This window comes from Pseudorasbora parva, chromosome 16 (assembly GCF_024679245.1).
Source record: "Pseudorasbora parva isolate DD20220531a chromosome 16, ASM2467924v1, whole genome shotgun sequence".
Classification (NCBI taxonomy): Eukaryota; Metazoa; Chordata; class Actinopteri; order Cypriniformes; family Gobionidae; genus Pseudorasbora; species Pseudorasbora parva.
The window spans coordinates 35,622,512-35,636,664 of NC_090187.1; the positions used below are offsets into that span (position 1 = coordinate 35,622,512).

The following is a 14,153-nucleotide window of genomic DNA, read 5'->3' on the forward strand; positions in this document are numbered from 1 at the left end:
AGTTTACGTGTTTTTCTTTTTCTCTTTTGAGTGGTAAGAAAATTATTCTTGTAAATACTTTCCAGCATTTCAGTAATAAAAGTGTAGGCTAGATCTTTAAAATGCATCCATATTACAGCGAAGCGCAACGATACGGTGCTCTGCAGGGGTCAAAAAGGATATAAACAGTTAATTTTGAAGGGACCTCTTCTTGAAAACTCAGAGATGTGGATTCGGACGGAAATTAAATTAGCATATGACCTTGGTGTTTGTCAAAAACCAGTAGGTAATTCGGCCGGGGATTTTTACGCAGGTAGTGGGAGAAAAACACTGATGTTCTGGATTCGGAAGGCGATAAAATCACTGACTAGCCACTGAAAATGATGAAAATACCTTACGACCCCACAAGAAACAATTACCGTCCAAATAGAGCTTAAGTTAGGTAGAGTTTACTTAATCCATATGTGAAATATTAATTAAATGTCACTTATTCTTTTTTTCAGTGTAGATTCATTTTAATTGATAAAAACACTATTGTTCATTGGCAAGTTTGTTCAGATATTATTTCATGTTATTACATTAACTAATAATAAAGTCAAGAACCTCATTGTAAAGCGCTGTTGCTTTCAGTATAGTGTTTTATTTCCATATCTTTGAGTTTGAACATAAGCCTATCACTGGCTTACAGTCCACTATGCAACTTGTCAATCTGTCCGAGAATACATTTATAGGCCATTTTCTTTGTTATTTTTGGTCTGTTGCATCTTCTTGCTTTTTTGGCATTTTATAAACGACACATATTTAAGACACTGTCAATTTAAAATATTTTTTTTTTAGATTGTTTCATTCCGTTGCACTCCATCCAGCTTGTTTTGAATGAGAAAACACATCCAGCTGACAATTGACGGTCCTAATTTGTAAATAATTTGCATATTACACATCACTACACATTATTAATTGTCTGGTTGTACATATTTTTTTATCATTTGAATGTGAAATTGCATTAAAAAAGACAATCTCAAAACAAAACTTGGGTGTAAGCCTGGTAGAGCAAAAAAAAAAAGAGTTGTATCAAGAATTCATATTAAAAAATACGAGGGATGGTAATATCATAGCTTATTCTCACTTTTTTTCCTCATCTCTTTCTATATCCTTTGTGAGTGTGTCTGCAGGCTGTGGCAGGTGAGAATTGGGGGTGAGGGTTCTAAGAATTCATTATAGACAAATGATTACAAATCTCTCTCCAATGAGCTTTTTTAATCAGAGGTGGCAGCGGAGGGTGTTAATTCATTCTGTGGGAGGGAAGAAGGAAGAGGAGATTGGAAGGGTAGTCTCTGTTCTCATGGGCTCCTCGTCTATAATTTAAACACTGCGTGCAGGAAGAGAGAAATGGCGCTCATCTCTCCTGCAGCCCGCTTCACTTAAGTCCACCGCATAGGCGAGAGCGTTTATAGGCTGATTATGTTTTTGGATCAGAGGGAGAAACTAATTAGATTTGCTGTAGACTTTTCAAGGCCTGATTTGATCTCAGGTTGGAAGATCACCAGAGACTAAAGTGCATTTGTAAATCGGGATTTTGTTGATTTGCTGTGTAAGAAACTCAATCTCGTCACGCACCCTGTCGCAAAGTGCTTACGCTAAGTCCACATCTTATTTGTTGTTGCGAATGTAAATGTAAGACGTTAATGACACTCAAGCTGTTTACTTAAGCCGAAAATAAGCCCAAAAGACACTTTCTCCCCCTTTCTGTCCCCTCGTTCCCTTTATTTCTCAGCAAAAATCTGGGCTTTGGAGCTCAGTGCTGGAATGAGCAGCTCCCAGATGCCATCCCTGCTTAATAGTGTCTCTGAGCTCCCCTCACCACCCAGGTTGGCACCCACTACAAAGAGTGAGGTTGGCAGTAGCTGTGAGAGACTGGAGGAGATTACCACACATGCTGCTTAGACTCAGTCCATCCTGCATTCATTGAGGATTAGTCCTCATCACAACCTACAGCCCTGGTTCGTGGCCTGCAGCGGCACTCTGTAAAAGCCGGCTGCCTACCTGGTGCCATCCGTCTGCCTGGTCCATTTATCTGGCTTTATCTGATACGCATGGCCCCCTGTTTAGGCCCCAGGGGTGGAAGACACATTAGCAGATAAAAGACGATGGGTATTGCTTTCATATACGGCTATGGGAGGGGCCGGCTTGGTTAGTGGAAATGGATGTTGAGTGCACATATATAGTTTTTCTTTTTCGCATAGCATGATTTCTCCAAAGGCTGAACTCAAGAATTCTAACTTGCAAAACTCACTAATCTGAAGAGGGGATCACGTCGGGGTCACCACTTTGTAAGCACTGGCCCAATGACTGAATCCAGTACCGTAGTTAAAGGTGTTCTGCGTGTCTTTTCTGGTGCTTCTAAATGAGAGCGACTTTATGGTCAGTCAATTCCATTAAGAGACGTAAGTTGTTAAAAGTTTTCCATCTTGAGTGAGCAGGTCTTATTGCGATTTATGATAATTTACACACCACAGATTCCATGCAAAGCCTTTTACCTCTTTAGTTACCTTCTTTAGTCACCCAAAAATGAAAGTTCTTGTCATTATTTACTTGTTTAAAACCTGCATGACTTTGTTTTTCTATTTCTGCTAAAAATGTCCATACAATGATGTTTTGGAGTCCACTGACTTTCACTGTAAGAAACAAATGATAGACCCCTAAAAAACTACATAATCAATGCATAATTCAAAATACAGGTAAAACACGTGTTTTCATATTCACATTGTGCAGTATTTTTACTGACTTTGTGTACAGTCAAAAAAAAACATCCTTCAAAATATCTTCTTTTGTGTTCTGCAGAAGAAAAAAAATGCATAAAGGTTTGAAACAACAACGGGTAAATAAATTTTCTTTTTTTTTCGGTGAACTATCCCATTAATAGCACAAAAACGGAGTGCACCCTAATTCATTTTCTGTCATTTCAGTAGAGTATATTTGAAAAACTCCACTCCAGAACAGAGTGCATTCTAGCAAAACTTCCCAGTGCATCATTGTAATGTACCCACTTCCTCTCTGTAAATAGCTTACTTTAGTCAGATTATTACGAGTGTTTAATGCCACGTGAATGGAGAGTTAAAAAAACCCAGCCAGATGAAATGGTCCGGCGCGTGAATTGGCAGCCGTCCACGTTGTAAGTGTAAATATAAACAGCATTAAACTAGGGTTGCAAATATTGAGTCCCTTGATACTAATGAGAGTGCTTTGCAGAGAGTGGGCCAGGATTACTGAGAGGCCTTTCACTGGCCCGTTCCCTAAATGCTATGTATTGTAACAGGAATCTTGTTTTCATGCTGGATCCAGTCCGCCGCCCCCTTCAGCTGCCTTCCATTCCGACAGATGCAAGCAGATTTCTGCTGAAACTGGATCTCTGTCCAGCAGCATCCCAGTGCGTTATTTTCCCTTTGATTTAGGAGCAAGGCCAGCCTCCTGTGGATAGAGGTCCTGCACTCACACACACACTCAGGCTTGTTATTTCTATCTATTGCGGTCTGTTCTAAAGACCCCGCCCACTCAATCTCATGTTCGGGAGGGCAGCACGACCGTAAATGCGTTGATGTGAAATCATCATAGCGTGTCAGCATGTGGGCTGCGGTTCTGTCAGAGTGCACGGCTTCTAAAAGAGCCAGACTTCACTACACACTAATTAATGGGCTGAACTTTCCAGTGAGATTGCACAATTTTCCCAGCAATGGCTATATTTGCATCTGCTGTGTGGGCTCAGGAGGGTATTTATAGGTAAAAATATTAGCCGAGGTGTCATGCAACTGATTTTGATATCCAGTTACGTAAGTGTTAAGAGAAGGTCAGGGAACTTTGAACTACGTTAATTTAAATGTGGCACATAATGATGTGCATGCTGATTTTCCGTAACAGGGAGAGGCATTTTCTGATTGTGATTTGCATGTTTAAATGGAGGGGAACAACGATGAATGATGATCACTCACCTTCAAAAAAACAATTATTAGTGCGTGTAATAATAATAATGCTTTCCAATGCCGTCATCACTGCTTATGTGTTGCATAGAGTGTATTAGTTACCTGTCCACTTTTTCAGTGGCATTGTTTTTTTCATTAATTTAAAAGAAAAAAGTGTATTAAAGAGTTATAAGATATGAACCAAGCCAATCAGCTACAAAGTGAATCACAACATTACACATTTAGAATCAATTTTAAAAAATATTTTTGAAAATTGGAAAAAAAGACAAATGTACAGTACTGTGTACCTAATATGGTATTAGTATTAGTGAACCACAATCCCATGAAGCATTAAAAATGATATAATCAAATTAAAAAAACGATAATGAAATATAAAACTGTTCCTTTAAACTACAGCTGTTGATTATATCAATAGAATCAATACATTTTAAGTTAATTGAAAAATATGCATATATATTTACAAACATTTAAAGGTACTGTATGTAGGAATGACAGCTAGTAGTTGAAATGGGTACTGCAGTCCAAAATATAGTTTGCCCCACCCCTGCCTTCTCAGTTTCACGCTAATGCGGGTTGCCAGTACATGCAACAGGAATGAGCGCAGTTGACAACTGGAGGCGAGGAGACTTACACACTGTAAGATGATGAGTTCATTTTTCCACATTTTAATGTGCTTCCATTCATAGAGATTTTTAGATGAATGGCGAGGCTTCAATACGCTGTTTTTTTTCCGCCAACTGGCAACCTGTGGTCTCAATATACAATTGGGTAAATTGTCAACATGAGTTATTGCACAGACCAAAACAAAAACTGACATTCTCACTCGGAACGTCTACATTTAAAGTAGAATAACTGGCTGTTGCGTTATTTTTCTAAGAAACAAGTATGTTTCCTAAATATCTGCAACCATATTATAATGTTTTATGCTTGATTAGTACATCATTTAAGGTTCTTATTGGGATTCGGTATTCCCTGCTTGCCCATGACTCTGATTGGATTTTTCTGTTCAACATAATGTGGTTTATGTTGTAATGTAGTTTGTAGTGTATGTATAATGTAGCATTCCTGTTAAATGATTATTTTAAAAAAAAAAAAGTAGAAAAAATGTGAACAGATTGCTTTAGCATAAGCATATCAATTAACTACCTCAGAGCTCACAACATGTTTGTCTTTTTAAAGTTTCCCAATGGCGAAAATGAATGGGGTTTTTACTTCAGAAACCTGACTGGTTCACTGTGGCTTAGGTTCTGAAGGTTCTAGATCCAGTCACTGTTCTCAAACAGAACGGGTCCCATTAATTTTGTGTTTTATGCGTGACTCAAATTCATGTCATGCACTGGAGGCTACAAAACGAGTGCTCTACGGTAAAAGGGTCCGGCTAGCGTTTACATTAAAGCTTCTGTCGGTCAATAAAGGTTTAATGAATAAACTCGCGGCTCAATTGGTCTCCAGTTGTGTCAAAAGTTATACGACTTTTCAGTGTTATGGACGTCACCATCTTTGATATTACTTTGATCACTATCGCTATGGTAAATGGTTATGGGCTTGACTCTTGTTGCACGTTCTGGTTCATATTTGAGACGCTACTGTAAGATGCTGTGTGAACGAGATATTTCGGGACTAAGTAAGTGCAGTTGTCCCAAAAATGTACAGTATGAACGTAGCCTATATATAGTCATACAGGGTTATGACACCATGAGGGTAAGTAAAAAATTAATGGTTTATCGGAAAACGAACAATCCGTCAAACGTTCATGTTTAATTTACATCATCAGTGTCGTGATTTTCAACATTGACTTTCTGAAGTTGACATGGTCAGGACGATCAAAGCATAAACTATCCTGCACCTTTTGTTGACCCCTATGGAGACAGTCCTACTATCTGCTCATCTCTGCCTGCCTTTGCATGAGTAATCGACTCTTGAGCTGTAAAGGGTGGCATGAGGACAAGGGGCAGGGCTTGAGGGTGCTGAAAACCAAGCTCTCAGGGTACATGGGGAGTCCTTGTCTTTCACAGCAGGGCACTGTTATCACCTCTTCTTCTCTCCCTTTCTCTGTGTGTGATAGCAGAGGGCTCTGAGCAGCTGAAGTCAGTGCTGGCCATCAGTGAGAGGATTGTGTGTCTGCTCTGCCTGCTTGTATGAAGTGTAAAAGAAGCCTGCATTCACTGGAACAGCCTTCACCCTTTATATAGGTAGTTGACGCAAAAACGATTGCGAAAAAACGAGCTGTTTTGTCAACAGGTTTTAGAAAAATGATTGCGTAAGGAAAAGTGTATATTAGGTGCTGCTTGTCGAGAGAATTTATTAATAGTAAGTAATGTTAAATTCTACATACACTACAGTTAAATGTTAAGCGTTTTATTTGGAAGAAAAGTCTTGATAATACAGGGACAAAGGTAAAAATATTTCACAATATTACTGTTTTTACTGTATTCTTTATCAAATAAATGCAGATTTGGTGAGCATAAAAGTATATTTAATGCATTTTAACATTAAAAGTTTATAATTAAGTATGAAATAACAATAGTGCTGTCAAATTGAATAATCGCGATTAATCACATCCGATATAAAAGTTTGTTTATTATATATAATATATAAATATTACATAACATGCACATATTTCTAAAATATATACATGAGTGTGTATTTATACATAACATAGTACACACACGTAAAGCATATGTAAATACAATTTTTTATTTTGGATGTGATTTAATCATGATTAATTGATTTGATGGCACTTATTAATAAATAATATGCTTACAAGTAAGAATAAATGCATAAATATTCAAATTAATAAAATATAAGCTAACATTAATACAGAAAAATCATGAATTAACAATGAACAATAGTATATAAAGGTATTCGCTTAGATAAATAAATGAAAAACAGACTGGTTCATAAGACCAAGGGCATTTACTAATGTTAACAAACCTTAATGTAAAGTGTTTTTAAAAGTATAATTAAAAAAATAAACCTTTGAAAGTACATATATTATACTCAGCTAAAAAAAAAAAGCTTTTAATCATTATAGCAAAAACTGTTTTTAGTAGAGCAGGTCACATGTCGGACATGTCAACGCGGTGTCTAGCTTGCCATTCTAAATGTTTGCTTTACTGAGCACTTCTGCTTCACAATGATTCTGTTCCACTTTGACATGCGACCGCATTTAAAAAGGCAACACTCTATCACAAACTTCCTGAAAATGCCAACATGCGAATATGTAAGTAGCTTCAGAGCTAAGCGTTTTTTCGCCCCCCTCCCTTGTGGTCCAGAGCAGTGTTTGTGTATTTTAAGTGCCTCTGAGAGTATAAAACTAGCAGCCGTTCTAGCAGGCCAGGGCAGACTGCGGGTGTCTGGTATCATGTTGAATTAAAGCACTGTCAACACATTGAGAATGGCAGGGTCACATTTCGTCTCGCTCCCAGCCTGCAGTTATGTGGGCAGATGAACATGGCTGCCTACTGCACATTAGACACACACAATTAGAACCCTGTGATCTGCAGTGGGATTGCACAACATTTTTTACTTGTCAGTTGCTTTTGTACAATTTTGTACAGTTCGGTTCAATACACGACAACCAGAGATGATTTTCGATCCAAATTCCCCATGTCACCGACTGTCAAGCTTTGTTTATTGAATATTCCCCTTAAAGATTTAAAGTAGGATTGAATGCCATTTCTTATTGATGACATCAAATGAGAAAGGATGACATCTTTTGTCCCGCTGCATTACCATCAGTATGAATTATTAAGGATCTGGGGGGGTGGTTGGCGGCTGTTGCACTGCGGTGCTGCATTTTAGTATTGATGTATTACGACACCATGTCATGTCTAAAGGGGTGTTTCTGCTTCAAGGGCGAGAAGCGCGGCCCTCCCTTTTCTCTCCCTCACTGTCTTCCACTGTTTCCATATCTCTCTCGAGCACTCCGGGTACCATTCCGTCTCCCTTTATCACTTTACTGCAGGGTTGTGCTTAGAGGATCAACTGTGGGGGCTTGTTTCTAACACGGAATTAAAAAAATGAAAAGCAATCGCAGTTTTTATCTCACAATTCAGATGGTTTTCCTCTCAATTGTGAGTTTACATTTGGCAAATGTTTATATTTTGCAATTCTGACTTTTTTATCGTAATTCTGAGTTTACATTTTGTAGTTCTCTCTGTGTGTTTATGTGTGTGTCCGCCATGGAACTAAAAGTGTATGTGTGTCCGCCATGTGTTTTTTCAAGGAATCATACGTTACATTTCACAAGTCGGATTTTTTTTCTTTTTTTCTTTCCACCATTTTAATTAAAATAATAATAATAGTTCTGACATTTTTACTCACAAATGTGAGTTTATATCTTGCAATTGGAGTTTTTGTTCTCCAAATTATAAATTTACATTTCACAATTCCGTGTGTGTGTGTGTCTGTGTGTCTGTCTGTCTGCTATGGAATAAAAACAAAGTAATCGCAACTTTTTCTCTCACAATTGCGAGTTTATATCTCACAATTCAAACTTTCTTTCTGACAATTGCACAATTATATATCGCATAATCTTATATCTTAAAATCCGAGTTTACATCTTGTAATTTTTTGTTTTTTTTGTTTTGCTGTTGTTATTTCTGCTATGGAATACTAAATTAAAAAGATAATTGCAAAATAGTTTTGTTCAGTCTCAGAATTACAAGTTATAAACACTCAATTGTACTCACACTAGGCACGGTTGCCTTGTACCGTGCCCGAGCGCAATTGTCCCCCCTCCCCTACTGGCCTGCACTCACGTATTAACGTACCGGGCCGGAGCACGCTTATGTCATTCACGATGCAACTATTTGTTTTCGCTAATAGATTGCCTTATAGATTTATCATATATGCCGCGCACCGATTTTTACTTGATTGCACTGCACGTATCAGAAGGTTATTACGGAGGCAGCTGACTTTGATGGAGGAATTTGCAGCTTAACTCGCAAACTACAATTCATGTTCATCTGTATGGTGAGAACCAGGACCATTATAAACCTTAATATACCTGATTTAATCGAAAAGTCTATCCAAGTAGTAATAGTTTGGTGTTCGTTGTCATAATGACCGTGCGGGTCAAGGCCAGCCAAATGAACCGTGCCAGAGCACGGGATAAAGCACTCATACTTGTCAAACGAACCCGGCGTTTGGGTCAAATGCACTAATGTGAGTGCACATTAGTGCATTTGAACTGCACTATCTCAGACTCCTAATGAGAGTAACCCTATAACATCTTGCAATTCTGTATGTTGTTTTTTCTGACCGTTTTTTTTCCCCTTAAAAAAAAGCAAGTAAAAATCATTCACAAATAACTTTTACATTTTTTTTATTCTGTGGCATAAATAAGCTTCCACACACAACAGCACAAGAGTTCATGAAAATCACCTCCAGAGCCCCACCCCCCCTTCTCCTGTGTGAATAGATAAATTTCAGCCTTCATCTTATTAGGCCTGACAGCTCTACCACTGTCCCCGGTCACTCATACATTATAAACACAAAAAAATATCTCACTGGAGAGAGAACCGCTGGCCTTAAAGCATGCATGCGTGTTTATCTGAGCCCTGCAGGCACAATCAAGCTGAATTATACGTGGGTTGATTTAGTTCTCACGTTCTGATTTGTTTGTTGTCTGCACAATCTGCAGTTTGCTGGTGAGCTGTATATATGTGCACACACTGGGATTTTCCCCTGGAGATTGTTGCTTGAAGGTGACATCTGTCTGGAGCTCTGTCAGTGCACTATAAATATGCCTTTGCAGTAGGTGTGTGTGAAAGTGCACGCATTTGTGTATGTGTGTGTGACAGAAAGCACAGTTGATCAGATGGTTTGGGCTAAATTCAACGGCATACCTGCTACCCATTCTGCCACATCCATGCAGCTCTTCATTATTCCGCCTGTATGCAGGTCCAGACATGGCTGAGCCCCAGGCAAAACACAATCTACACATAAACACACAGTCACACACAGGGGAAGAAACAAACTTTGGCCTGTGTAAGCAAATAAAGTGACTGTATTTGGTAGGCTTGATGTGGAACAAACGGCACACTTCAGTTGCAGTGAAAATCATATATTATCTAGCAACTTTATTTGACTAAGTACAAAATCGTTAGCATTTGTTGATTTGTCTGAATGTTTTGCCTAATATTTTACCTAAATGTAAAGTAAACAGCTCAATTAGATTTTTTTTTTAAAGAAATTAATATATGTATTCAGCAAGGATGCATTAGATTGACCGAAAGGGACAGTAAATACATTTATGATGTTACTTTGTATTTCAAATAAATGCTATCCTTTTGAACTTTCTATTAAAGGGGTCCTATAATGCCCCTGTTTACAAGATGTAAAATAAGTCTCTGATGTCCCCAGAGAGTATGTGAAGTTTTAGCTCAAAATACTCCAAAGATAATTTTTATAGCATGTAAAAAGTATATCTTTTTGAGGGTGAGCAGACATACCGTTTTTGTGTGTGTCCCTTTAAATGCAAATGAGCTGCTGCTGCCCCCCATAGGAAAGGACCGTCAACCTGGAGGGCAAAGCGAGGCTCTCCTCTATTGCCCACCAGTCATTTTTACCAGGTTTGTAGTAATACAGTAAGACAGTGATATTAAATTACCAAATTCAATATACACCTTATTGATGTTGCACACTTTGTACACGAAAGTAAATGAACACTGGTACTTTCCCCATCGAAACCCATTATAAAGAAAACGTCCCAGCCGCCACGTATGACCGACCTTCAACGTTAAAATGCTGGGGTTGTGTTCATATTCCCAGTTTCATCTACTCACCTTTATATGGTATGCATCACCAAAAAGGTGTAAAGTGAAGTTGATCTTATAATATTACCGTTTTAGTACATCAAGCCACTTTAATGGTTTAAAAGTCGTCAGTTCACCCGCTGTCTGCTTGATCAGCTCTAAACCGGTTTTACTGCATAATTAATCTGTTTAAAATCAAGTGGTGTAACAACTCGATTTAAATAAAACCCATATCAACAATTACTAGATTAGCGTTAAACTTTGCTTAACTGTATAGTTGTTGGTGCAACTCACCTGACGTTAAGCGTTTTAAAAAATGTCCCGTTTTTAGTGATTGAAATACTGCAGCAGGTGCTGTATAGTGGCCAACACGTGTATTTTGTTCACATATTTTTGTTTTAAAGGGATCCCATGGTGTTGAGACTTGTATGGCTTAATATAACATAAATGATGTCTCTTACTGAATTATGTAGTAGAAAACCCATGAAAGATCTACGTTATTTTAAAAATCGATTTTATATTTGGACCATGGGCGGCGCCATTTTGTTTGCGTTCTAGGTTGATGACGTAGAGTGGTTGAACTCCTCAATCAGCTGGCATTACCCGTAGCTATTTTTACCACAACGCAACTCGAAAATTGTTTCAGAGTTAAACAAAACCAATGAATTCCTTTGTAATTATACTTAAAACACACTCAAACATACATGTGCACACAAACTCACCTACACAAGTCACAAAAGATCGGCGGGCGCGCACACGACAGGCTCTGTCTCAATCGAGATGTTGGGCTGCTCAGTCTCCACGACAGGGGCTGCATCCGAAATCGACCCTATACCCTTAAATAGGGCATTATTTGAAGGGACGGCCATTTGTAGTGTTGTCCGACACCATAGTGGACATGTTCGAGTGCAGTCATTCAGTCTCACATTCCACCGCAATAACGAGTAAAGCCGATTTACAAACAGCTGTCCGACTTCACGCACTCAAACATACGTGTGCACACAAACTCTCTCTCTCTCACACAGACTCACACACACCCCAACAGATCGGCGCGAACACACACACACACACACACACACACCAACAGATCGGCGCGAACACACACACACCCCAACAGATCGGCGCGAACACACACACACACGCACGCACTGCGCGCGCATACATAACCCTCAATCTATTCGTGTTGATATCCTGTTCAACACATCCTGTTCCCTAGATAGACTGTTGATAGTAGATTAACTATAATGCCTAATGTGACCAGCAGAGGGAAATATCTAGGTAGGACGATGGGATAAAGTAACGTGAGGAAGAGAGGCAGGATGTTTTGGTGATGATGCATGCGATTGAGACAGAGCAGTCAGGTGTGTGTGTGCGCGCCCGCCGATCTGTTTGTGACTTGTGTAGGTGAGTTTGTGTGCACATGTATGTTTGAGTGTGTTTTAAGTACAATTACAAAGCAATTCAATTGTTTTGTTTAACTCTGAAACAATTTTCGAGTTGCGTTGTGGTAAAAATAGCAACGGGTAATGCCAGCTGATTGAGGAGTTCAACCACTCTACGTCATCAACCTAGAACGCAAACAAAATGGCGCCGCCCATGGTCCAAATATAAAATCGATTTTTTAAATAACGTAGATCTTTCATGGGTTTTCTACCACATAATTCAGTAAGATACATCATTTATGTTATATTAAGCCATACAAGTCTCAACACCATGGGATCCCTTTAAGATGGAAACTTGTGTGTGCAGCAGTCAGCAGTTCAATGGAGTTCTATGGCGGTTTTGCCCTCCAAGGTTCCGCGACAGTCACGTGACTGAAAACTATGGCTAGCTCACGCTATCAGCTCCGATTACCTCACGTAGATACACGCCGCAAATATCAGAAACTGTTTAGACTTTTATGTTCAACCCGGAGTCGGACAATGATGAAGAGTATAAAGCATAAGTGACAACATGTAGAAAGCAACAGGACGTTTCTGAATGGTTAGTTGATGGAAGTATGTAACGTTAGCTGATGTGTCGTTAACGTTAACTGTTACTCTCTTCAAGACATTAATTAGCATGTTCTGTTATGATGATCTATAAATCGCTCGAGTGGGATATGTTGTAAAATGCCTTCAGATTAACTTTAGGGGTGTGTAACATATTCACTGGGGTCAATAATACTTTTCAACCGTTTCGGCACATGACTTCCGGTTCGTGTACCGAATCATGCAATCTAGCAACGTTGCTTGTTTTACGCGCGGAACACGTTTCCTAGTTCCCACACGAAAATATGAATTATTCTGTCCATTTTATCACGTAATTCAAACGATAAATGCCGTTTGCCGCTATTTGATCAGCGCGGCGCGCGAGTGAACGCGACTATCTTCCAAGTTTCTAAAAATAAACATCAATTAACATCTTACGGTATGTTAAGGGTACATTACAACTTACTGAAACGTATCATATGTCGTGTAATCCTTCAATCAGGGTTTCAGCGGCGGAAAGTCAGTAAACCGCTTGTAAACAATGTCATGTAGCAAATTACATTTAGGTTACCAAAAGCAAGTCATTCAGTGTCCACAGGGTCAGTTTACTAGATAAATTAACTCTTTCGCTAAATATGATGCATTATATATATATATATATATATATATATATATATATATATATATAAATGGCACAAAAGACTGATTGTTACAGAGCAACATTCTTACAGCTTCAGTATATTATGAATTTCATCATCACAATGAATTTTTTCATCCATAGACTGCGTTGTTTGGATTCCCTGTCAAGGCCTTCATCCCAGACGTCTTTACTGGCCCTGTGAGGAATGTGAGTACAACCACAATGGCTGTTTTGTCTGTCAGAAAGAACTGTTTGGAGTTAAGATGTGGTCTGTTAAGTCTTATTGACTGGGTAATGTTTGAATGACATGAAATGAGGCTGTTCCAGTATGTTCAGCATATGTATTTGTACGTGTGTGGCTGAGTAAAAACACATAGAGACAAATGACATGTTTCCATTAAGTAAGTCAAGAGCATGAGCGAAATGAATGGACTGAGGTTCTCTGCTAAAGATGGCCATGCTTTCAGTCTATTGCATGTTTGTCAGCAGGTTGCTATACTTATGACCCTCACAATGTGTGTCAGTGTGGCTTTTGCCCCAGCTCGACTTTATACGGAAGAAAAAAGGGCTTTCTTCATGTAAACATTTTCATTGGAAAGATTTCTCCAACCACCTAAGGCCTGCTGTGGTTTTTGGCATAAGAGCTAGGCTCTTGGCATTTTTAGGATATGAGAGGTTTGTCTTGGCTAACTCGATTGGCCTTATGTCTACAAATGTTCTCTCTGTCTCATTGAGAGAAAGATTAATGTTGATGTTTCGACCCAGCGTCAGGGGGGGAAAGGTAAATTTACCATACGTCTCCAGGGAAGACACATGTTTATTCGGC

General features: G+C 38.8%; 1 long non-coding RNA gene across 4 annotated transcripts in view; it reads left to right on the forward strand.

Moving 5' to 3' along the window:
• Positions 1-14,153, forward strand: part of LOC137043953 (uncharacterized) — a 97,577-nt gene that overhangs the window by 27,075 nt on the left and 56,349 nt on the right. For 3 of the 4 annotated variants that reach the window (XR_010898589.1, XR_010898590.1, XR_010898591.1), the window contains exon 5: positions 13,469-13,534. This is a non-coding gene — a long non-coding RNA (uncharacterized lncRNA). Of the gene's footprint in view, positions 1-6,037; positions 6,149-10,467; positions 10,535-13,468; positions 13,535-14,153 lie in introns of those variants that run through there. The other variant, XR_010898592.1, reaches the window with a different exon arrangement.